Here is a 26,539-nt window from a genome sequence, read left to right as displayed (position 1 = left end):
ATGCTCTGATCGCTACATGCTCTGCTCAAGCCCCTCCATGATACCAGCTTAGCAGTTCTTGGCATTCCTGCATGGAAGAAAGATAGTCTTGGCTTTCCTTTCTACAAATCAGAGAAGCTCAGTTCCTGCAGAGGTCAGCCCTTTTACACAACATATAATTAGCCTGTGGAATTTGCAGCTGTATGGTATCACTGAGGCCACAAATTTAACAGGATTTAATAAAGCTGTTAATGTGGTCAATGAGAAAATTCCCAGCGACATTAGTTAGGATGAACAATTTTTACATAAGGGACATAAACCCTTGTGCTTCAGGATATATACCAGCCTCCGAGTGGTTTAGGAAGCCGCTTCACAAATGGGCAGGTTATTCCATAATTGGCAACACTGAAGATTATTGCACCTTCCTTTGAAGTTTATACAATCATCCTCACACTCCATGTTGTTTTGTGGTCACTACTGCAGATTATATTAATACAAACAGAAAATGGTCTCATTCTAATAGTCTTAATTACACGGACTTTTACAGGCCAGCCATTATCAGCATTCTTCAATTTATGGCCTATTTATGCTCCTTAAAAGTTGAAATGTTACTACATCATGACCCACACAAAACCTTCCACTTGTCTTTCCACTCTTATCCCATCAAGTCACAGGAAGGCAAACCCTGGGAAAATTATACAAACAGCCACAAATATTTAAAACATGCATTGTCCCTACATGCTTCCACTCATCTCAAAGCTTTAGGCATTTCTCTTTCAGTTTTATTCTTTCATTAGCCCAAGGCATGCTAATTAACTGGAATTTCCCAAGGCTTTTGTTGTTGTGACAAAAAAAAAAAAAGCAAGCTTATTTCTTCATGTTAAAGTGCGTCCATCTACCTTCCACAAAGCTAGTGGGAATAAGAGGTGGGATTAAGACCACTTGAATGAATCCTGCCCTGTAAAGACTACTGCAGTTCCTGCCCTCAGTCTTCATTCTTGCCAAAACTGATTTGTGGAGAATGACATCTTAACCACAGCTTTTATTTCACCAAGCAGGAGGCTGCTGAGTTTACATTGTTTGGGATCTGAAATTGGCTACTGAATAACATCTAATGTAAAGATGTAGGAAACAATATTGGCATACCAAAGCAACTGTGTGCATTATGTGTATGGGGTGGTGGAGGATGAACAATCTGAAAGATTACAAGAATTTTTCATGGCTAGAAGCACATAAAAGCCAGGCATATGCATGTGCTGCACTAGAATAAAACACCTTTGTTGAAAAGACAGAAAGTACTCTTGATGGAGACTGAAATCTTGTAAAGAAGTGCTGTAACCAGTGGATTGTGGGCAGTCAGAATTTTGTTTCTCTCAACTTTGCCTCTAAAAGTAAAGAGCAAGAGCAGCTTGAAATAAGTTTAATGTAGCCAACTCACCATATGACTATGGGTACAATTTTCAAATGTACCTAAATGATTTAGGAGCCTAGGTCCCATTTGCAAAAGTGACTTAGGCATGTAGGAGACTGAGTCTCCTTGGAAGTCAATGGGACTTGGGATCCTAAAACACTTCAGCGCATTTGAAAATGCTATCCTATACGGTTATGTGATCATGTTTCATTGTAGGATTTATAGTGCATTTACCATGGTATTCTGGCTTGATTTTCATTAATGGTGGGCACACACAACTTTCTCTGAAATTAATGGGAGCTGAGGGGGCTCAGCATCTCTCAATATCAGCTCCTGTTAATAATTTAACTATTAATTTATTATTTTATTATCTACAGCACTTGAAATGTACATAAAGCTTCTTAGCTTGTAAAATATATATAAAAATTGTTTGTTAAATTACAGATGACATTCACCACTCTCGGGCAGTTAATTAAACACTGCACATATGCGCATGCACATGCCTTCAGCTCCAAGGCCCAAATGAATTTCAGTCCATTTCATTCTCCTGGGAAATAAAATTTAAAAAGAAGAAAAAACTAGGGTGACCAGATGTCCCGATTTTATTGGGACAGTCTCGATTTTGGGGTCTTTTTCTTATATAGGCTCCTATTACATTGTATCTACAGGTGTCTACACTTTGAGCAGGGGTGTGATTCTCAGCTTGAGGAGAGATACTCATACTAGCTCTCATCCAGCTAATGTGTCAAAATAAAGTGGAGCAGCACAAGTGGGGGGATAGGCAAGCCAACCCCCAAGTATGTGCCTAGGGTCTTTGAAGGGTACCCTATCTTATCTGAATCTATTTACGTAGCTATATGTAAACTTCTCATTGTAAACTACATATTTTAAACAGCAGCATATGGGTGCTAGCACAGTAGCACCATGTCATTAAAAAGACTGGAGGTGGACGAGGGATTTTAGCATTTGGACTGAGCAGTGCTTTGGAAACTGGGATGTTTGTGAAAAAAGCAAAGGCAGTAACGGGTGGGGTGGGGGGAAAGATAGCAGGTATACAAAGAGGAAGGAGGAGAGATTGGGATGAAGAAGAAAAGCAGCAGAGGTAAAAGCCTAAGTTGAAACATCCCGCTCCCTCTACCTCATTTGACTTCATAGAGTCTGTGAAAGGCCCCTCTCCCCAAAGAAATTGCTGCATCAGCAGCTCAGACACGGTGTACTCACTGGTAAAGTGCAAGCACTGAACAGGCTATGGTTATATACACACCTATCATTCCTATTACAGGCATTGACATATGTCTGTACAGGTGCTATGCAGATGGGTCTAACATTCACAGTGCATGTATAAGTAGAGGTATACTGCAAAGCATTGTATTATTGAACCATGATTTGAACTACGTAGACATATTCCAGGCAAAAAGAGACATACTGAAGGCATATGTCTGGTACTTAAAAGGTATTGCTGCAGACACTGGGCAGTCACTACTAGACAGTAATGTTCCTTGTAGCTGCGTATTTTTGGTGAAATAACAATGGACTACGGGGCACATAGCAATAACAAATAGTGACAGTGTCTTGAAGAGCAGGCGCTGAGAAATCAGCAAAACTAAAAATCAGGAAAAAATTAGTAATTCTTAAAAACTGGCAGATCTGGGGAGGATGCATATTTCATATGCTCTTTGTTATTTATGGGGCAAATTTGCCATAATAGGTTCTGTCTTTTAGTACAAAGAGAACAGTTGCTGTGAAGGATCTTGGCTAATCTCAGTCTCTTTTGTGATTGGGTTATCACAAAACATACAGCAGTAAGTAGGGGAGTTCAGACACCACAGCGAATATGGCCCTGGAAATGCCACCAGTTAGATAGCTATGGTGGAGATTCATTTGCATTTTGTTAGTCCTGTCCATATAGGGAGACCAGATGTCCCATTTTTAAAGGGACAGTCCTGTTTTTTTGGGACTTTTTCTTTTATAGGCACCCATTACTCCCCACCTCTGTCCCGTTTTTTTACAGTTGCTATCTGGTCACCCTATATCCATACAAATTTAGACCCTCTATGCAAATCATTACATAAATGGATACCAAGTTCAGATATTTTAAGCAATTAAGATATTCCGTAGGAGAGAGAGGCCAAAATAATTCTTAGGAGAATCAAACAACAGTAAACTCTAGCATACAGCGTTAAAAGCAACAACATACCTACTGCAATAAAAATAATTTAAACTCTATTGTCAGTAAATTACATTGCACCTTAACATCTGAATAGTTTGCTATTGATGCCACATAAAGCATACATGCTGAGTTTTTCTTTTAATTGTCATAAAAATAACAGTGATAGAAATTTGAGTTGTTAACGCACCAGACTTCTTCTAACAGAGTTGTCATGTTCTGCTCCAGAATAATCTGGGGCTTTTTGAATGTTCAGAGAATACCGGCATCTCCTGTATGTTATTCTTCCAACTTTTTTACAAAACTATTTCTACTTATTTAACATGTCTCTTCTATTTGGCAGTATGTCTCTAAACTGTGAATTAACCTTCTTTCAAACTTATTTTTAACACATGAATCTCCTGGAAGACTCTCTTATGAAAAAGTCTGAAAACAGAATTTAGTTGGGAGAAAATGAACTAGTTTTCCATAGCAATTGCGCTAAAAGCCTAGACAGTATAATGCAGAATATATGTTTTTAAACCATTTCATAGAATTCTATAGCAAGGATATAATTTTACATTAAACTCTATAAAGTGTTTATATTTTCTACTAACTTCTATAGGACTTTTCCACAAAGACTAAAACGTGAGCTACTCCAATGGAAAACTATGATTTTTTGCTTCATGCTTTAAAGAAAAGCACATTCACAGATTCCAAGGCCACAAGGGACCATAAATTGTTTCTATGCTCTGGAGACACCCTTGCAGCTTCATAGATACTAAGGTCTCAATCCACAAAACATTTACGCACATGCTTAACCTTAAGTATGTATGCAGTCATTCAAGTCAATGGGAATACCTGCATGATTAAAGTTAATGTGCATACATATTTTAATATGCTCGCTCTGCATAGCGCATTTGAATGTTTTGATGGGCAAGAGGAGAGTCCTTCACTCACAGTGAGTAGTGCCTTACTCCACTAATAGCCCCTTTGCTTTCCATAAGACTATCTTTGGTGTAAAGTAATATTCATCATGAATAATGGATTCACAATCTGGCCCTATAATATTTTCTGGATCAAATATTCAGTATCTCTGACAAAGGCAATGTTTAAAAACGTTTTCCTATGAAACTTGTGTTTTTCAAATTCCTCTAACTAAAGAGCCACAGTCCCTACAAACTCCAAGTTACACGCTCTCAGACATTTTCATAACAACACAAAGAAGGACAATGTAATAATTCACCTTTCTCCTTACTTACTATAACCTACGGTATTGGTTCTATGCAAGACAAAACTTGCAATTTCTATTTTCTACTTCCATTCTCGGACACTGTCGGCCTGCTTCCTCTCTCATCAGTGCTGTTCGTCACAAAGGGCTCCTCGGGAAACAGGCTGTAAGGCAGGGGAAAATCTGTGGGGGGAGAGATGGGGCTCAAGAAGAGCTGAGTGGTGCTATAAAGGGACAGCAGCAGAAAAGGACTCTGTGTAAGGTAAGAGGACAAAAGGGCCTCAGCTCACAAGCATACCATGAAGCAGCACTCTGGATTGCTAAAGAGGCTAGATGAGGGAGAAGGCCTCTTAGGGACAGGGACAGAGTGGGAAATATTGAGACTGACAGGACTTTCATATTGCCCACCAGACTGCCATGAGATGAAAGCAGCTTTCTGTCACTACCAACCTGGGCTAGATTTGGATCAGCAATAGAAGTTAAAGATTTTACAACTCCTTATTAGATTCATGATCCATCTAGTCCCCTTTGTCTTCTAAACATTTTCTGGGGCTGACTCAAAAAAATGCTCCACATTTCAAGTAGCACTGAAAATGCTCATAATGGTCTGAAATGATGAGATATTCAACAAGCCAGCCCTATTTAATTTAATTCTACAGGACATGCCATAAGGTAAATGAACGACTCAGAGTTTAACAGCTTCCATATTTAGTAAGAAAAGGATTTTTTTTAAATGAGGAGAGGAATTCAAAATAGGAAAAAATGTAATGAACTAATGGTATTAGACGCTAAGTAAGACTCCAGTTACAGTGAGCTGTTAAATATACAAAATTATGTTGTGAAACAGCTAACCTCCCCATACATGGCTTGATCTAAAGTCCATAGAAGACAACAGTGACTTAATTAAACAGCAGAAGTAGATGAACACTTAAAAATACCAAAGATACCTTTTTAATGCGATTGTTAGTATGAAAAACAAGAGAAAAGAACTACTGAAAATATACAGCACACAGATATCTACATATTTACATATATTTTTACATTTTTAAGGGTAAAAATTTAAACTTTAACTATACTGATTCAGTACTACACTAATAGTTAGACATGAAAGTGTAATGTCTTTACAATGCATGTTTTACTCCTGCTAACATTAATGTCAACGGAGAGTCTGAGCTCACCTCTCTGATATGGATATGACAAGGGATAAGGAACTCTGCATTCTTCTCTGCCTAAAATTTCTTCCCGACACTCATGACAATGGGGTTGGAAAGAGGTTCTGAAGCTGGGAAGAGGCTTCTGAGCCATTTCTCTACATATTGGAGCAGGGGGTTAGTGAAGCTGGGATGTGGGTTTCAATCCAGGTCAGATCAGGTGACATGGTCTAACTAAATGCTTCATTTCTCCTCTATTACACAGAAAAAGTTCCTCCTTTTCTTCCATCCCATTAAAACTTACACTCCAATATTTTCATCCATAGAGCCACTATCTCCAGACAGACTGCAGTATCCTAATTGTGGGAGGATTTGGGGAGAACAAGTAATGTTCTTGCTTCCACCACTACCCAGCAACATGCCAGAAAAGGAACTCCTTCATGCAAACAGTCCTCTTGCTACATACACTGAGCTCCCAGTGAAAGCATAATTTCTCCTACATTACAACAGTTTTTAATTTATTTACTAACAGAAATCTTATAAAACTTGTTTTACAATTTAAATAGAGAGAAACTTAATATATACACAATATACAATTATGAAATGGCCTATGGACGTTCCGATAGCTGTAGTGATGAGACCTACTACCAGACACTTTCTTCAACTTTGTGCTATTGATCACATATTGTGGTCATGTTTTTCTATTCTTCCTCTTCTGTCTTGTGAGTTGTTAGTGCTGGTTAAAACCTTTCTATATCTCATGTTAAGATCCAAACTTCTGGATTTTTTTACATTCAGATTCATAACCTGTCACTTCTCTTCCACCACCTTGATATGGTAATTCTACCAGCCACTAGGAAAGGAGTGATGAGTTCCTTCATTTCTTTCATACGATGCAGAGTTTACAAGACAATTTAACAAAAATACTAAGGAATTATCTGACAGCTGACTCTCTATTATCTGATTTTGGAGCATGTCCATCATACATGGAGAAATTCTCCCATTTCATTACATACTCTCCAGCATTTGCTTGTCCCTGTACACTACATTTGTTTAATTTTAAGGGGAGTTATGTGCCACTGAAATAATTTTAACATCATTTTCTTTTATTGTGTTTATTAAGGCTAGGGACCATTGTCCCATATTTCCTCCCATTTCTCAATTTTGGTGTCTATGTCTACATCAACTTTCCATCTTTTCCTGAATATAGTTATTTCTTCTAAGTATACACTTCACAGATGTAGTAGTTTTTCAAATTCTGTCCATTTTCCAAAGGTTTGCCGTTTTGAGGCAGTGGGTGGAAGAATGTAGGCTCTGATATACTGGAGTCTTTTGTGAGTTGTTGTATTTCTTTTAGTGATCTAAATGTATTGTTTCTAAACAGCTGGCCAAATTGTAATACACCTATAAAAATTCCCAAATGTCCTAATTTCCCAAGCTTTTATTGGGAGTTAAATTCTTTATTGTCTGCTCTGGCAATAGAGGTAATGTGTAAGGGCTTAGTTTTCTAAATACATTATTCCAAATTTCTATTTTTGCCTTCAGAAAATGATGGTTTATATACTAATTCGGGCCTATAGGTTTTCTTTGTCCAGGGGATCACATGGAGTTAATAGCACAACAATCTTGTTCTATCTGTACCCACTCTATCAGTTAGTGTTATTTGGCACATCAGGTTTCTGATCTGAAAAGCATGATAATAGTACTTAGCATTTGGTAAAGCCAATCAGCCCTTTTGCCATGGTCTTTGTAAAGTAGGGGTAAGTCTACGCTGCAAAAAATTCCCGCAGTGCTGAGTCTCAGGCCTGGTCTACACTAGTCTGTTATTTCGGAATTATCCGAGTTAATTAAAAAAAAATTATTCCGTCCACATGACCAAACCAGCTTTTTCGATTTAAAGGGCTCTTTAAATTGATTTCTGTACTTCACCTCGGCAAGTGGAGTAGCACTTAAATCGAGATCGCAATCCCGGGTTAAAGGTATTTTGGATGCAATTCAAAGTTATTGGCCTCCGAGAGCTATCCCAGAATGCTTCCTTGTGACCACTCCAGACAACACTCTCAACTCCGATGCACTAGCCCGGTGGGCAGAAAAAGCCCTGGGAACTTTTGAATTTCATTTCCTGTTTGATCACCATCAGCACAGGTGACCGTCAGCGCAGTCCACCATCACAGGCAACTATGCAGAGTCCACCATCACAGGAGATTACGCAGTCCTGGATTCGCAGACAAGCTCCAGCATGGTCCAAATGGGAGGTACTGGATCTCATCTCATGTCAGGGAGACGAGTCTGTTACGGTAGAACTATGTTCCAAAAAAAGGAACGCAAATACATACGCTAAAGTCTCCAGGGCCATGACGGAAAGAGGCTACTCCAGGAACACACAGCAGTGTCATACAAAAATCAAGGTGCTCAGGCAAGCATACCAAAAAGCCAGGGAGGCAAACGGGAGTTCTGGGTCACAGCCCCATACATGCCACTTCTACCGTGAGCTCCATGCAATTATGGGGGGGCGACGCCACCACTACCCCATCACTGTCCGTGGACACCTGCAAGGGGGAAGTTGCATGGAGCGAGGAGGAAGAGTCATTGGAGGATGAAGAGGAGGAGGAGGACTGTGCACAGGCAGCAAGTGGGGAATCCATTTTCCCCACTAGCCAGGAACTATGTTTAACGCTAGAGCCAATAGCCTCCCCCCCACTCCCAATGCGGGCTCCCGGACCATGACCCTGGGGAAGGTACTTCTGGTGAGTGAGAGCCTGACTGGAGTCGCGCAGTGCAGGGCTGGGAGGAAACCCAGCAGCGCTGGGCTGTTCACGTATAGTTTAAAGGGCTCATCCCTGCTCAGAGCCTCATCGGAGCCACGTGGTGGGTGTGGGGAGGGGGAGGGGGGGCTGGCTGAAGTGATCATCCCAGAGAGCCCGCAGGCCTTCCTTTATGGCAAACCAACCAGACATTGCTTGCTATGGGAAAGGGGTCCCAGCAGTTTGAAAACATTGAAATGAATGTAGAAGAAGCAGAACCCCGCATGCCCCTAGGCTGCCTGCAAGCTGAATTCTGTTGCCCAGCTGTGTGTGATGGCTTACTCATACCAAAGTGTCCCCTTTGTTCTCTGAAATGTATATTTTAAAATACTACCCTCCCTTTTTCTCCTCCCACAGGTGCAAATGTTTCAACACGGCCTCCATCTACTCCGTCCGACAGGCTGGTCCAGATTAGAAGGTGGAAAAAATGAACTCGGGAAGACATGTTCGCCGAGCTCATGCAGTCCTCCTGCACTGATAGGGCCCAGCTGAATGTGTGGAGGCAAACAATTGTGTGGCTCTGTTCACGATGGCTGAAAAACGGCAGGGACTTGTTGCCTTCTGTAGCTTCCACGGGAGCCCACGACCATCAACATGGAAAAAGCAGCAGAAGCCGTGTGGCTCTGTTCATGGTAGCCGAAAAAAGGCAGAAAATGGTTAGATGAAAGAGTAGATAGAAAAACAAGAGGACATGCGAGGTGGATTCATAGTACCAGGAGACAGGTGGTACACCGTGCTGCACCATCTGCTGGTAGTATGGCGTCTGCCGTAGCTTTCACAGAGGGAGGAGTGAGTGACGGCACGCACCCAGAAACACCAGCGAGAATATTTTTGCCCCATCATGCACTGGGAGCTTAACCCACAATTCCAATGGGCAGCAGAGACTGTGGGAACTGTGGGATAGCTACCACAGTGCACCGCTCCAACATTTGATGCTAGCCTTGGTACTGTGGATGCACTCTGCCAAATTCACGCACTTTAGTAGGGACACACAACACCGAATGTATAAAATCGCTTCCGAAAATTTGAATAAAATAAATTTGAATTAATTTTGTACTGTAGACGTACCCTCACAGCCCAGGTCAATTGTGGCTTTGGATGCAGGGTTAAAAATAGCAGTCTAGACATTCCTGCTTGGGACGGAGCCCAGGCTCTGAGACCCTTCCGCTTGCTGAGTTTCAGAGTCCAGGCTCCAGCCCGAGCAGGAACATCTACACTGCTATTTTTAGTCCCACAGGCTGAGCTCTGTGAGCCCATGTCAACTGACCCGGGCTCTGAGATTTGGCATAGTGGATATTTCTTTGCAGTGTAGGCATACCCTAGATTGCTCAATTCTGGATTTTTTATTTAGCCAAATAAATTTGGTTATCATGGATCGCCACTGATCTCAGAGACTTCCTGGGAGTGTTTGGAAAAGAGAATTAATTTAGAAAAATATATTCATTTAAGCTGCCACAGTTCTGCATAAAGTCTGATATTTGGACCAATTTCCCAGATCTGTTTTGATTTTCTTAAACCAAAGGAGTGTGATTAATTTTACATAAGTCTTGCCATCTTTCAGAAATATATATTCCCATGGATCTTATTGAGTAGTTACCCATTTGTATTTATATTTATCTTTTATAGCGTTCTGTAGATCAGAGGACACACTTATAAATCAGGAGTTTTTGACTTGTAGTTTATTTTAAATCCTGACACTTTGCCAGACTTTACGATTTTGTCTTGAAATTTGGGTAACATGTGAGCTAGATTTATAACAAATGTCATGACTCATCTGCATATAAAACTAACTTGTGTTCCTTGTTTCCTATTGTAATTCCATTTATATGAGGATTATTTCTGATCATTTGGGTGAATGACTCCATTACCACAGCAAAAATAAAAAAGACATTATAATTGGCATCATTGGTGTCTCTCTCTAAGGCGGAGTTTTTCTGATCAATATCTGTTTACTCTCACAGTAGCAGGTGGGTTGGACTGTAAGACGAAAATCCAAATGTGGGCCTAAACCAAAGGTAGCTACAGTATCTCTGAAGAACTTCCAGGTCACTCTGTCAAAGCTCTCCTTCTAGTGATAAAAAAGAGATGGGACTCACTGAGTCTGCGAAGAGGATCAGGTCTAAAATTCTGAACATTATCTGTTAACTGCTAATATATCTAGGTAATAATGTTCTTCAGTCTGTTTGCTAGGACTGAAGCATACATTTTTGCATCTTGATTAGATTTTTAAAACATCTGTCCTGTTCCTTGAAAGCTAGGTGACCTTCATCCTATGCACTTTAAACAAATACCCGCAAGTCCTCTCGGTGCTGCCAAAAGTGGTCAAAGGTTAACAAGAAACACTGCAGATCTTATTAAGCTGAACCAATCCTAATGAATAAAGACACTAGTGCTACGCTGATTTTTTTAAAAGCACTATATGTTCTGAGAATGCTGGTTAATGAGAGAATAGTTACAATTGATTAGCTATAGTTTGCAAAGCAACTACAGATTTATTAATAAATGTTCCAACAGTAATCTTCAATAAATATACACTGTAGATCAGTTACATTGCAGCTGAACTGTTCTTAGAAACCAGGCTTTAGAGATGTCATAATAGGATATAACAAGGTATGCTTTAATATGGCTATTCACTATTCCTGGCTGCTAAAGTAGATTTCCCATTGTTAATGTCAGAGAGTGGAGAAGACTGTCCTGCACCGATACCGAATACAACATGAACTCAGATGAATGTTAAAAGATCACTTTGGCTTCTTTAAAATGTCTCCATGGTAAGAACGGGGCTGCTGGGGGGGGGCGCAAGTGGGACAATTTGCCCCAGGCCCCTTAGGGGCCCCGCAAGCCGCTCCGGATTTTCAGCAGCACTTCGGCGGCGGGCCCTTCCCTAGCTCCGGGTCTTCAGTGGTGGGTCCTTCAGTGCAGCGGAAGACTCGAAGAGAGAGAAGGACCCGCCGCTGAGGTGCTGCCGAAGCCTCAGAGCGCCACCCAGTGAGTACAAGCGCCGCAAGCAGGTGAAAAAAAAAAAGAAGCTGCAATTGGTGGCACTTAGGCTGCTCTACCGCCGCCACTTCATTCTTCAGCCGTATTCAGCGGTGGGTCCTTCCCTCCAAGAGGGACCCGCCGCTGAATTGCCGCCAAAGACCCGGCCCTGCCCCAGGCCCCCTGAATCCTCTGGGCAACCCTGGATAAGAATATAGACTCCTTTTCTACCCCTGTAAGTAAAACCTTTAAGATGAACTAATACAGTCTTTGATTTATTTTCAGTTTTCTACATCATATGTTTAAATAAAAGTATTTGAAAGGACATTGTTGAGTCAGGAGGTAAAAATGTTGAGAGCACTAATGTCCCTTAGGTAACAAAATCCCACTGAACGCCACCTAGAGGCTTCTGAAAATCTTACCTGTAGTCTACAGAAAAGGTCTACCTTGAAAAATGTATGTTGTAAAGTTGCATGGGTGAGCTTTTCAAAGCACTCAGAGCATGCCTGACTCTTCACCTACTGAAGTCAGTGTTAAAAATATTAATTTCAATGGGAGCAGAGTTAGGCCAATGCTGAGTGTTTTTGGAAATCTCACCATGTAGATACTTTGTGTGCCACATTAAAAGCTATTTTAAAAATTCATTGTTCCCACATAGAATAAATATAAAAGAAAAGATGGCTTTTGTCTCAAGCTTGTGCATAAACGAAGTTGTAGCTTACACTATGGAACTGTTGCTCCTTTCTTGCTAGTGTAAGATTGGGGTAACTCAGGCCTACAGCTAAAACTTAGGTTGACCAAGCTACATCATTGAGGACTGGATAAAATTTCCCACCCTGTGTGACACAGTTAAGTCGACCTAACCCCGACACTGTAGCTAGGTCAATGGAAGAATTCTTCTTCCACTTTCCTGGATCTAGGCAAAGCCAATCAAATTAAGGGAAAAATTAATCTGTGATCAATTAGGCTCTCTGGATGCGGCAGTTTTAGTTCATTTAGTGTTTTAAACAATTCAGGGGCCAATTTCTTTTAAAAATTACTGTAGTGCAATCCTTGTAACCAGGAAGTTGTATCCAAAAGCAGAATTTGGCCCTAGAAGTATATCTTTTAGGATCAGGAAGAGAAGGAGGATATGCAGTTCCTGATTGTCTGAACATAAGGAAAAAATGGCAGGGAGGAAATGGAAAGTTCATGAGACTTAGACAAAAAAACAGGGAAATCTATTGTGCTGCATTTCTAATTTAAGCCTGTATGTTTTATTATTTTACCCTTGTATATGTGGGACTGATTTAAAATGTTGCAGCCTTTATTTTCAGCCATTTTGTGGCATGTAGATCAAAAGAGGTGTGGGGAGGGAGCTGGTGTTGACGGTAGGGTGACCAGACAGCAAATGTGAAAAATCGGGACGGGAGTGGTGGGTAATAGGAGTCTATATAAGAAAAAGACCCAAATATCAGGACTGTCCCTATAAAATCGGGACATCTGGTGAGCTGGGTGTACTGCTGAGCTGCACGGTACTTAGATCTGGAAGTTGGAAGATGCTGCTTCGAGGCCTAGAGAAGGCAAATCCACAGCATCTCAAAGTCTGGGAATGGTGGGAATAATAAGCCCATCTGCGCTAGGTGGATGGAGGGAAAAGAAGGGAAGGGGCAGAGAGAGCGACCACAGCAACAAGGAAGGAGAGATTAGCAAGATACTCGTACTGCTTCCTGCCCTTGCCTCCAAGTGAGTTGTAGTGCTCCTGGGGTTTTGAAGCTCTGAGCTGGTGTGTGGCCCCTTATGACACAACATGCATTTGGGTCATAAACTTCCAATTGCTAAAAACTTCTATTCTAGCTAGAGGAAGTGAAAGCTTTTTCTTACAATAAAGATCTCAATTCAGGTTCTATCTGGTCACTCCAACAGATACAGCACAATAGAGGAAATCAGTGTTTAAAGGCTCTTTTCTCCTGAGTTTGCAGAAAATCCATCCCTGCTTGGCCTAACTATTTGACACACTAATAGCTTGAAACAGAATATGGGTCAATTTTACCACTGCTGCCTTTTCACAAAAAGGCATTTTGAAAGCCTTTATGACAAGATGATCAGAGAGAAAAATTTCTTTCAGGAGCAATTACCCTATTCTATGTTGGGATTTGTTCCATTTAACTTTCAGCATGAACTGTGATGTGTGTTGAAGCAGGACTGGTATTTGGACAGTTAGGACTGTGGAAAAAGCATCACTAATTGGGTGTTTTAGAAAATATTTTTCTCTCTTGGATGTATATAATTTAGCTTTAAGGAAATAAACGAGAGTACCACAATAGGTTTCTATTCACTGCACACTATAAATGTTTGAAATTGACAAATGTGATTAACCTATTTGTCTAACAGAAAGCTAATGTACCTAACTGTTTTAGTGACACTCCTTAGTTGAGGTTAAATTAAAGAAATAGCTACCCAGGTGTGTGTTTATTGGGCACTCTATGAGCTGGGTTCCATCATCCTTAGGCACAATGAGGCATACCTTATTCTTTCAGTAGTTCCATTGATGATGAAGTCCTATCTTTTTACACTATAATTTTGGAGATAGGGAGTGCCTTCCTGCATGTCTGTCCCATGATTGGGTCTAAACAGTAAAGGAGATTTTTTTCAAAACTTGGAGGTCTGTGGTTCACCCACAAAAATGTATATGCACAGCCACACAGCTGGTTGCATGCACAAACAAGCTAATTGCATATGTTGCACAAGCACACAGTTGATTGAGAGTGCATATACGGACAGTATATAAATGTATCTTTTCACATTCAAGTACTTTCCATATGCTTATGCAAACTTGTTACTTATGTGCATTGGCATTTTTTTATAATTGAAACATATGACCAGAATTTTGAATATTTCTCCCTAAATTTTATCTTATTTGAGCTGTAGTGCAACACAATAAATGAAGATGGCAGTGCTGGTGGGGGGAGTTAGGTCTGTCAGTTAACCAAATAGCAGTAAGATACAATGGTTCTGTCTTCCCTAAGCACTGCAAATGATCATTATGAAAGTGAGCATAGAAGTGTCTATCTTCACACACACCAGCTGGACTCCTGCCATTGTCTCTTTTCCTTCAAATATACTGTTGTTTATAAGAGATACAAAGGATGAGGATGAGAGCATCATAACACTATTAGCCCTTGTCTACACTAGGGGAGGGGATCAATTTAAGTTACGCAACTTCAGCAACATGAATACCATAGCTGAAGTCAACATACTTAGATCAACTTTCCGTGGTCTCTTCACTGCAGTGAGTTGACTGCTGCTGCTCCCCCATTGACTCTGCCTGCGCCCTTGGTGGTGGTGGAGTATAGGAGTTGACGGGAGAGCGCCTAGGGGTTGATTTATTGTGTCTAGTCTAGACACGATAAATCGATCCCCGCTGGATCGATTGCTGCCCGCCGATCCTGCCTGTACTGAAGATGTACCCTTACTTACATTTTGATAAACAAAGACCTCTTCCTCCTTTACTGTGTTGTCATAGCCAGGTTGGTCCCAGGATATTAGAGAGACAAGATGGGTGGAGTAATATCTTTTAATGGACAACTTCTATTGGTAAGAGACAAACTTTTGAGCTTAAGTAACAAAGAAGAAGAGCTCTGTATAAGCGCAAAAGTTTCTCTCTCTCACCAACAGAAGTTGGTCCATTAAAAGATATTACCCTACCCACTTGTATCTCTTCCTCCTGGCATTTCTGTGCATTAGGTTAATTTACAACTAACCAGAGATTTTGTTTGCTGGCAAGGGCACTGATATGAAATCAGTAGAAAAGAAGCAGTGTTTTTATTTAACATTTATTGTTAGGAAAACAGCTATCAAGTCAAGTTTGCTTTCTTGAAGGTCCTGGGCTATATCGTGGTATGAGAAGCAGAAGTAAATAAACAGAAATTATATAAATCAGTCTTTATTCCTGACAGCAAAGAGGAGAAAATAAATTGCAGCTCATCTTTCCATATAATTTCATATTGATTTACAAAACACTGTGGACCTAGATGAGCGGGGCTTACAGGTTAGTATAAACTGCAGCTGCATATTAGCTTTTTGAAGCTTTCCAAGTTCCTCAAGGAAAAATGTGTAACTTTCATATATATGTCCTGATTCCACTCCACTGAACAGATCACCATGTACTGTATTTTAATCTTGCCTGTGCATATGCAGTGGCTAATTTTCCAAGTGGATTTGCAATATTACTGTAAAATATGATCAAAGGCAAAGTGGTCAATAAGGACATCATCTGGAGCAGTCTTGCCCATGGTCCAGGAGTGGGAAAGGGCGAATCAAAACTTAAATGCCTTAAAAATGCCATCACAGAGAGGTATCACAATTTCATCACATGCTAGCAATTTTGCACATAAAAGTGTCAAAACTTAATAACATTTTTGTCATCATTGTATTTGTCCAACAAATTTAGTAATGGAGATAAAAGATATCAAATGCATTTTGCTGCTGCAGTTCATTTTTCAGCACTGTTAAGAGATACACTAACCAGAACATAACTTTGTATTTGAAAACTTAATTTTTACAGCAGTTATAAAACTTTTGCTCATTGTACAAAAGAAAATAAGCTTCTGATTTAATTATTTACTATTAGCATTTGCATCACACCCATCACCATATTATTTATATAACAGTACAGTCTACAGGCCATAACTGAAGTCAAAGCCCATTGTGCTAGGAACTGTACCATCATAGTAAATGATATGCTGCCCGAAAGAGCCTACATATTTTTTTCAGTTACTGAGTAAAATCAGATTATGGAAGCGATCAAGAGGAAGAAATAGATTTAGTTCAAGGGTCAACAGGTGAAGTTTTCTCTACAGTTATGTAGAACTATGGAGAACAGAAGCAAATGATTTGGATCTCTTTGAGAAGACTTTAAAATACTGGGGCAGAGATGTGTGTTTGTGGAGGCACAAAGAGGTAAAATGAGTTGCTCAAGGGCACATAGCTAGTCACTAGGGAGTCCAGCAACAGAAACCAAGGATGAAATCGCAGCATCACTGAAGTCAATAGGAGTTTTGTCATTGACTTCAGTGGAGCCAGATTTTCATACCAGGTCCCCTGAATCCCAGTAGTCAATCTACTAGACCTCACTGCCTTACTGATGAGAAGGTGTGTGTTTTCGTTTAAGCACTTAAAGAAAAGCTTGCCCATTAAAACAAAACATAGAAAGGTACTAACTGCAGTGAAAAGCATAACATTCTAGTTCATTTTGAAAATAGGATGCTTTGTAGGTTATGGCATATACAACTCCAAACGGCATATACAACTAGGATAGGACTTTAGGTGCAACCCCTAGAGAGGATAAAAGCCACATGGTCCAGAAATGTAGGTGCTAATATACCATGAGAAAGGCCATGCTTGCACTATCCAGTGCACTAAGAAACAGGACACACCGGAAGTCGCTGAAGACAGTTATTATGACAAACAGAATCCCAAATATTTCAACATGGTCTTTTTAAAATGAGTCCACAAGACCCAGACCTGCTCCCACTGAAGTCAATGGCTCCCTATCAAATTCAACTGGAGCAGGAGCAGGCATATACAGAAATCCCCACTTAACATCCTCTCGCTTAACATTGTTTCAATCTTAGTTCCCTGCTCAACTACAGAACATGCTCCATTTAAAGTTGTGCAACGCTTTTCTATAATGTTGTTTAGCTGCCTGCTCTGTCCACAGCAGGCAGCCCCCCAATCAGCTCCCCTATGCCCCCGCCAGTACCTCCCACCCACCGGCAGACCCCAGAGATCAGTGCCTCCCCCACCTCCTGCACGCGGCAATCAGCTGGCTTGCAGCATTCAGGAGGGACGGGGGGAGGAGCGAGGACTCAGCGCACCTTCCCCCTTCCCTCCTCTGCCTCCTGCCCATGGCAATCAGCTGGCTTGCAGTGTTCAGGAGGCAGGGGGAGGGAGGGGGAGCCTGCACGCCGTGTCCTCCCCCTCCCTCCTGAATGCTGCAAGCCAGCTGATTGCCACGGGCAGGAGACAGGGGAGGGAGTGGGGAGGAGCAAGGATGCAGCGTGTGGAGTAAAGGAGGAGGATGGGGAGAAGAAGAGGCGGGATAAGGGTGGGGGCTTGGGGGAAGGGGTGGCGTGGGCGGGCCAAGGGTTGAGCCTCCCACCCCTGGTGCTTGTAGAGTAGAGGAAGCTGCTGCTGCTGCGCAACTTGCTTCTCCTAGCCTACAGCACCTTCAGCCTCCTTGCCTATCTCATTGTCTCCAGTGCCTATGTGGGGTAAGGCGGGGGCACCTCCCAACTATAATACTGTACTGTAGGGCAAAAAAAAATTCCCTGGAACCTAACACTCCCATTTACATTCATTCATATGGGGAAATTGGAGTCGCTTAACATCGTTTCACTTAAAGTCGCATTTTTCAGGAACATAACTACAACATTAAGTGAGGAGTTACTGTACTGAATAGAGAACGTACCTCTTAGCCTATCAGGTCTGCCCACATATTTGGACCAAATTTTGTTCTCATTTGCACTGCTACAATCTGAAAGATTTTGCAGACATGAGAACTCTGGAAGGCCATATTTGCACTCCAAGCACAGAGCAGCTGTAGCAAGAATGGCTCCTCTTTACTTCCTATTAAGAACAGCTGAAGCAAAAGCAAAAGCTGGGAAATCTGGGCTTCTCCAAGCATGGTGGTGACAATGAGGACCAAATAAAGCACTGAGATACCATGGTGAAGAACATGGTATAATATAGCTAAATAAATAGAAATTGTCCAAAGAAAGCACAATATAAGTGAGTACCAAAGTGGCTTTCAAAAACCTGCATTTGCACACATCTGGGTAACTGTGCACAAAATGGACACCCAGTTACTCAGCTGGAATGCACACATGCCTAATAATGCATTTTTTGCATGTTACTCCTGGTGGAATTATGTGCCACTGCTCATGCACAGAATTTATGTCTCCCGCAGATTTCTTTGCTTCCCTGCAGAAAAATGACTTTCTGACAGGGAACCAAAGGGAAAATACAAGAGCGGTCACATGATCTTTCCCAGCAGTATGTTTTGGGAGCCTAGGGCAGCCTTCAGAGAGGTAAATCACTGTGGGGCAGGAGGCAAGACTGGGGAAGACCTGGCTGGTGAGTCCTACCCAGCGCTGGGCTCAGCTGCTAGTCCTCGCTGGGTTAGGGAAGATGGGACTTCCTCTTCCCCTGCACAGCATCCAGGGCTGGGTCAGACCCACCTCCAGAGTTCTTCCCAGCTGCAGTAAGCTCTGCAAAGTCTCCCCCCTCCCCACTCCTGCTTCCTGCACCCATTGTTCCTCAGCTGCAGGGGGAGGTATCCCTGTTCAGGGGAGCTGCTCCCCCATCTGCCCAACCCGCATGCATCCAGACCCTCTCATACCCAAACCCTCCCGCCAAGCCTCACCCTGCACACTCAAAACCTCCCTCCTGAGCCCCACCCCCCTGCAACTGGACCACTCTGACAAGCCATCTGCACCCAGATCCCCACGCCACTGAGCCCGTTTCCCAGTATCTGGACCCCCACCAAGCCCCCACATCCAGACCCCCCGCTGAGCTCTTTCCCATCCACAGCCAGACCCCCCACTGTGCCCCAGCCACTTTCACCTGGATCCCCCACAGAGTCCCATTACTGTTGCATCCAGAACCCTCCAACAAGCCCCTGTGCATCCAGATCGCCCCATGCCCAGATCCCCCACTGAGCCACCTGCACCCAGACTGCCCCACACAAAACCCTCAACCCACACCTGGATGCTTCCACACTAAGCCCCTCCATACTTGGATCCTGCCTTTCTGAGCCTGCCTGCCCACACCAGGTGCACCTGGCACAGATGGGCAAGGCCTTGCGGTGTTTCTGGGGCAGGCCCAGTCCTTGAGCTGTGTCAGGGTTGGGTGTAACCTCATCGCTGAGTCCATGTCCCCGGAGGGGAGCTGCACAGTGATTTCCCATCTCTGTGCGGCCAGTGGCCTGTGCTCCCCAATGCCATGCTGTAGCCTGCACATTTATTTGACAAATAACATTTGCAGAATTTTAAAACATTGTGTGCAGAGTTTTTATTATTTTGGCACAGAATTTTTAATTATTTCTTGCAGAATCCCCTCGGGAGTAGCATGTGCACCTACTTCCCTTTCCTGTGAAAATGCAGCCCGGAAATGTACTTAATAATACTTTGTGTTAATATAATGCTTTTCATCCAAAGCTCTCAAAGTGCTTTAAAAATGTGGAGGAGTCATATTATCCCCAATTTATAAATGAGGAAACTGAGGCACAGAGATGTTAAGTTACTTACCCAGGTTACACAGCAAGTCCATAGCAGAGCAGGGAATTGGACACATGTTGGAGTCCTTGTCTGGTGCCCTCTACATTAGACCTTGCTACCTTCTAGGTAGATATTATAGTGATTTCAAGAATTTGCTGATACACCAGTTCTAAATTTCAGCCAAGAGAAGGACAGTTACAATGTGTACCTCCAGTATGAACACAGACATTGGTGTTGCCGCCTACTGGAGAAAAAGCAGAACTGAAAATCACTTGCTAATGTGGAGATTCTCAAAAAAGGCTAATGAAATAAGATAAATAGTTGGCTGAGCGTTTTGTTTGTTAGTTTTTATTTGTTGCGTTTTTATATGGGTTTTAAAAATGTTTAAACTTAAGGAGCCTATTTTTCCTCTCTGTCACACTAATGTAAACCTAGTGAGCTTGAGTCACCCTCTGTAGTGTAGAGGGATGTAAAATGCCCACCCATCCACGCTCCTGCACCAGTGAGAGCTGCTGAGCCCCAGGAGAGAGCAGCTGGCATCTGCATTGTCATCATTCTCCAGAGATCACACTGGGGAGGGCATTTCTAATTTACAACCAGTGCTCTTTAAGAACCCCACCACTGAGAGCAGCCTATAGAATTTGCTGGATCAGCATATCATTCCCCCTTGCAGCCTGTCCTCAATAGCCAGTAATGCCAACTTTGGGGGCTTCATTAGCCAGCTGCAGGCCTCCTGCAGATTAGAATCCTCAGGTACTTTTCACTGCTGTAACCTGCCCACAGTGTGAAGCACAGAGTGGCATAGGACAGTGCTGAACAACACCCTCTGTCTTCAGTTGGGTTGCACCACTGTAACAGAGGAGAATTTGGCCTCCGAAGTTTGTAGATATACCTCTACCTCGATATAACGCGACCCGATATAACACAAATTCAGATATAACCCAGTAAAGCAGTGCTCGGGGGAGGAGGGGGGGAAGAGGCTGCACACTCCAGTGGATCAAAACAAGTTCAATTTTGGATACATGTGATTTATCTAAAAAAAAAAAAAATTTTTTTTTAAACTTAATTGCCATAACCTACAAAGCACCGGGAAAAAGGGTGAAGGATTGAATATAACAGGAGTTAAATTAAATTCTAACATAGAATGGATAAGTGCTGGAATTATGCCTAATACTCTTGAGGGATTTTAGAGTTCCAATATAAAAGTAGATCCATTTTGGCACAAGGCCTAATACTCTTGAGGGATCTTTGTAAGTTGCCTGGGGCTTTTGTATATGTGTGACTATGTGTTTGCTAGTTTCCTTGTCTGTTCACATTTTCTTTAATTTAAAACAAACAACCAAACAATAAGAAAAAGAACCAGAAGTTCATGCTTGAGATCATTTCTTTTAGACTCCTCAAAAATGACTCCTGGGATTCACTTGGGTATTGTGTGACAATATACTTGAAAAACTGCACACCAAATACATCTTTTATGCTCAAGTTGTCTCAATAGTTGAATTAAATTTGAAGCATGACCAATGCAAAATAAATTGCATTCTGAAACATCCTCTGCCAAAGGAACCTCTTGCAACAATAATGTACCCAGTACAGCTTAAATGGAAATCAGGGGAAATATACCTCAAATACACTATCTGCAGTATGCCAAGCCCTACCATATATTTTTTCCAGCATCTTTACAATCCATACAAATACTATTGTATAGGTTGTTTTAATTAAGCTTTCAAAGTTTCATGCACTAAATTGTGTTCATTTGGCAAAAGCCAAATCTGGTTGAAGAATTCACCCAGGCCAGGCCTCTTTCTGTTGTCTTCAAATGCATCTCCCAGCCAACTGCCAGAAGTCCCCATTTGTGATCTCCTTGTGATCAAGTCTAGTTTTGTTTTTTTTAACCATGTCAAGTCTGCTGAAGTATGTGGATACAAACTAAGATCAGTATCATTTAATCACTTCACTGCTGCTTAAACATTGTCAATAACCAGGCTTATAAACTGTTGAAAACTGATTAAAGAGAACAACTGGAAAAAAAGTAAGACCGCATTAAGCTTTCCATGTAAGGAGCTCTACAGCATACTGATGAACTTCTTTTTCAGATTGTGCCAACTAACAAATAAAAACAACAGTACTAAAGAGCAAAATAACTCTGTAAAAGATTCTGAATGTGGCTCAAGCTGCTTACTGATTAACACTTTTGCACATAACACTCCTCTCAAACCTGTGCGGTTATTGTTCCTGGTAAAACAAGCCTTTGTTGACAGCTAGGGACAAATGATCCTTACTGACCAAGTTCACAGTTCTCACACAGCTTTACAGTTTGAGAGCTGCTCCTTTTTCCACAGCTAGTCCAAAAACCTTGGCATGATTGACAATTTTTTTTTTATTTTTTTTTTTTACCGTGAGGAAGAGTCTTAGGGCTTGTCTGCGGAAACAATTAGTCTGCAGTAAACTGGGGTGTAAATCTACCCCACAACAGCCTGCCACAGTCTAACTGTTTATGTGCACTTTGCTGATACATATTAACAGTTCGCTAGAGTGTTATGAGCTGGTCACAGACTGACAATATCCTGGATAAACCTGATGGAATTAAGTTAAACCTTATTGAATTAGATGTAATAACTTCAGGGTCCATTGTATTAAAAATACAGTTGTTTATATAGTATTTTGAGATTGTATGTAACTTTGGGTGCTAATGTAATTCCTTCGGTTATCAGCTATGAACTTGTGACCTTAGAAGAGACCCCTTTGGTGGGGTTTGAACAACTAATCTCCTGCCAGAGCCCATGTTAAAGTTGGGATGATCTCCGGTAAACTTATTAACATGTGTGTACATGCTTTCATTGTTTTTAATATGTTGTCTCTGTACTGCTTGTATAGGAAATGCCATGTGATGACTTATAACTATTAGTTATCACTCTGTTATTAATCTCTGAAAAGAAAGCAAGCAAGCCTGTTTAGGAAGCCTGTCTTTTGTTGGGAATAACACAGTAAAGGCAGGGAATCATTCAACCTGGAGATAACCCAGTCAGAGGAGAAAGAGGGTCTGCACACAAGAAAGGCAACAGCTAGAGAGCCAAAAGCCTGAGAGTGGCTGCCCTTGCTGAACCACTGGGGGGAAATACTGATGCAGTTGCCCTGAATTGTGACAGACTTGATCAAAGTGCTCTCATGAACTGTTACCATGCATCAGCAGAGAGAACAAAGACAGTTAGACCACAGAAGGCTAGTATGGGGCAGATACGCATCTCAGCTTGTCATGGTCTAATTGTTCATGGAAACAATCCCTTAATGACCTCATGTATCAAGCATGTCCCACTTTATTGCACACAGTTTTCAGCAAAAGTACAACAGCAATCAAACCCACAAATCCACAAGGAAGAAAGGAGAGCAGCAGAATATGGACCCTGGACTTCAGAAAAGCAGACCTTGACTCCCTCAGGTAACTGATGGGCAGCATCCCCTGGGAGAACAACATAAGAGGGAAAAGGAGTCCAGGAGAGCTGGCTGTAGTTTAAAGAATCCTTATTGAGATTGCAGGAACAAACCATCCCGATGTGTAGAAAGAACAGTAAATATGGCAGGCAAACAACTTAGGTTAACAGTGAAATCCTTGCTGATCTTAAACACAAAAAAGAAGCTTACAAGAAGTGGAAGACTGGACAAATGACCAGGGAGGAGTATAAAAATATTGCTCAGGCATGCAGGAGTGAAATCAGGAAGGCCAAAACACACTTGGAGTCGCAGCTAGCAAGAGATGTTAAGAGTAACAAGAAAGGTTTATTCAGGTATGTTAACAACAAGAAGAAAGTCAAGGAAAGTGTGGGCCCCTTACTGAATGAGGGAGGCAACCCAGTGACAGAGGATGTGGACAAAGCTAATGTACTCAATGCCTTTTTTGCCTCTGTCTTCATGAACAAGATCAGCTCCCAGACTGCTGCACTGGGCAGCACAGCATGGGGAGAAGGTGACCAGCCACATGGAGAAAGAAGTGGTTCAGGACTATTTAGATGAGCACAAGTCCATGGGGCCACATGCATTGCATCAAAGGGTGCTAAAGGAGCTGGCAGATGTGATTGCAGAGCCATGGCCATTATCTCTGAAAACTCATGGTGATAGGGGGAGGTCCCAGATGAGTGGAAAAAGGCTAATGTAGTGCCTATCTCTAAAAAAGGGAAGGAGGAGGATCCAGGGAACTACAGGCCAGTCAGCATCACCCTAGTCCCTGGAAAAATCATGGAGCAGGTCCTCAAGGAATCAATTCTGAAGCACTTAGAGGAGAGGAAAGTGATCAGAAACAGTCAGCACGGATTCACCAAGGGCAAGTCATGCCTGACTAACCTAATTGCCTTCTATGAGGAGAAAACGGAGTCTGTGGATGAGGGGAAAGCAGTGGATCTGTTATTTCTTGACTTTAGCAAAGCTTTTGATATGGTTTCCCACAGTATTCTTCCCAGCAAGTTAAAGAAGTATGGGCTGGATGAATGGACTATAAGGTGGATAGAAAGCTGGCTAGATCGTCGCACTCAACGGGTAGTGATCAATGGCTCCATGTCCAGTTGGCAGCTGGTATCAAGCAGAGTGCCCCAAGGGTCGATCCTGGGTCTGATTTTGTTCAATATCTTCATTAATGATCTGGAGGATGGCGTGGACTGCATCCTCGGCATGTTTGCAGATGACACTAAACTGGGAGGAGTGGTAGAACCGCTGGAGGGTAGGGATAGGATACAGAGGGACCTAGACAAGTTAGAAGATTGGGCCAAAAGAAATCTGACAAGGTTCAACAAGGACAAGTGCAGAGTCCTGCACTTAGGACGGAAGAAACCCATGCACTGCTACAGACTAGGGACCGAATGGCTAGGGGCAGCAGTTCTGCAGAAAAGGACCTAGGGGTTACAGTGGATGAGAAGCTGGATATGAGTCAACAGTGTGCCCTTGTTGCCAAGAAGGCTAACGGCATTTTGGGCTGTATAAGTAGGAGCATTGCCAGCAGATCGAGGGACGTGATCATTCCCCTCTATTCGACATTGGTGAGGCCTCATCTGGAGTACTGTGTCCAGTTTTGGGCCCCACACTACAAGAAGGATTTGGAAAAATTGGAGGGCAACAAAAATGATTAGGGGGCTTGAGCACCTGACTTATGAGGAGAGGCTGAGGGAACTGGGATTGTTTAGTCTGCAGAAGAGAAGAATGAAGGGGCATTTGATAGCAGCTTTCAACTACCTGAAAGGGAGTTCCAAAGAGGATGGATCTAGACTGTTCTCAGTGGTACCAGATGACAGAACAAGGAGCAGTGATCTCAAGTTGCAATGGGGGAGGTTTAGGTTGGACATTAGGAAAAACTTTTTCATTAGGAGGGTGGTGAAGCACTGGAATGGGTTACCTAGGGAGATGGTGGAATCTCCTTCCTTAGAGGTTTTTAAGATAAGGCTCGACAAAGCCCTGGCTGAGATGATTTGGTTGGGGATTGGTCCTGCTTTGAGCAGGGGATTAGACCAGATGACCTCCTCAGGTCCCTTCCAACCTCGATATTCTATGATTCTAACTGTCAGATGTGTCAAGCTTAGTGCTTGTTGGAATCACAGGAATTATAAATGGAAGAGGCTTTTGCTGGAGGTTATATGGCTGTGTAAATTAAAGCACAACTTGTTAAATGTGCACTTTTTTTTTAAAGGCTCCAGTTTGGTAGTTTTACTAACAAATGTACCTGGATGATTTTTTTATAACGTATCTCAAATATTTCCAAAGTCACACTCTAAAGGTCAGATTCAAGCTTCAGTTACTTCCCTGTACTTCAACTACATTGATTTCTACAGAGTTTTTTTGGTGTGATTGAAGGCCAGATTTGATTCCAAAGCGCTGATTCTCCACTACATTCAGCGTGACGGCCACAAGAAGCTGGTTGCAACTCCCTGATTCAGACATGCTCAGCACTTGTGCAAGGTATTGCTGCACAGGGCAGCTCAAAATTATGCCACTGGCATAAGATCCCTAGAGGACTGGGTGTAGTAGATTAGAACATCATTCTGACACACTCGCTCCCCTTCTTGTCCTGCCCATGCCACGCCCCTTATGCACTCTCTCTTTCCTCTTACACTGGGCATAGGAGGGGTGGATGGTGTAGCAGCAGAGCAGCCGCCTCCATCAACCGTATGCCAGCAAAGAGTTTCTCTGCTTGGGGAGAATTCTCCATTAGCCATCTTCTGCTGCTTTAAGGCCACTTTGTGCTGGCCTTACTGGATTGGAAAATCCAGCCCTAAATTTGTAATCGGCAAAGTTTTAACCAACATTGCAGGAAAAACTGCAAAGTCATTTAAGTTATAGACCCTTTCTTTAAATATTCATCATTTTCAGAGAGAGTTTTAATTTTTGCCATGTGATATCTGAGTGTATGAATGCACAAATTCATGACTAAGAAGATTTCTGTCTCACTTTCACATCTTCTCAATAATTTTATTGAGGCATTGTTGAGTTTGAGTACTTGTGGGATTGTAGCTTGGAACATGAAAAGATAAGACTATCCCCTTAAAGACACAGGTCCGTTTACCAGGCCAGAATAGGGCTCACATACCACTTCATTCTGACA

At 42.1% G+C, this 26,539-nt stretch overlaps 1 protein-coding gene across 3 annotated transcripts in view; it reads right to left on the bottom strand.

Annotated features, from left to right (window-relative positions):
* The window catches only part of GLIS3 (GLIS family zinc finger 3), a 277,281-nt gene that overhangs the window by 234,378 nt on the left and 16,364 nt on the right, over window positions 1-26,539 (bottom strand). The gene's annotated exons all lie outside the window — the stretch shown is intronic.

This window comes from Gopherus flavomarginatus, chromosome 3, assembly GCF_025201925.1.
Source record: "Gopherus flavomarginatus isolate rGopFla2 chromosome 3, rGopFla2.mat.asm, whole genome shotgun sequence".
In the NCBI taxonomy this organism is placed as follows: Eukaryota; Metazoa; Chordata; order Testudines; family Testudinidae; genus Gopherus; species Gopherus flavomarginatus.
Note: the sequence above shows the minus strand (reverse complement) of the source record. Positions and strands in the feature narration are given on the sequence as shown.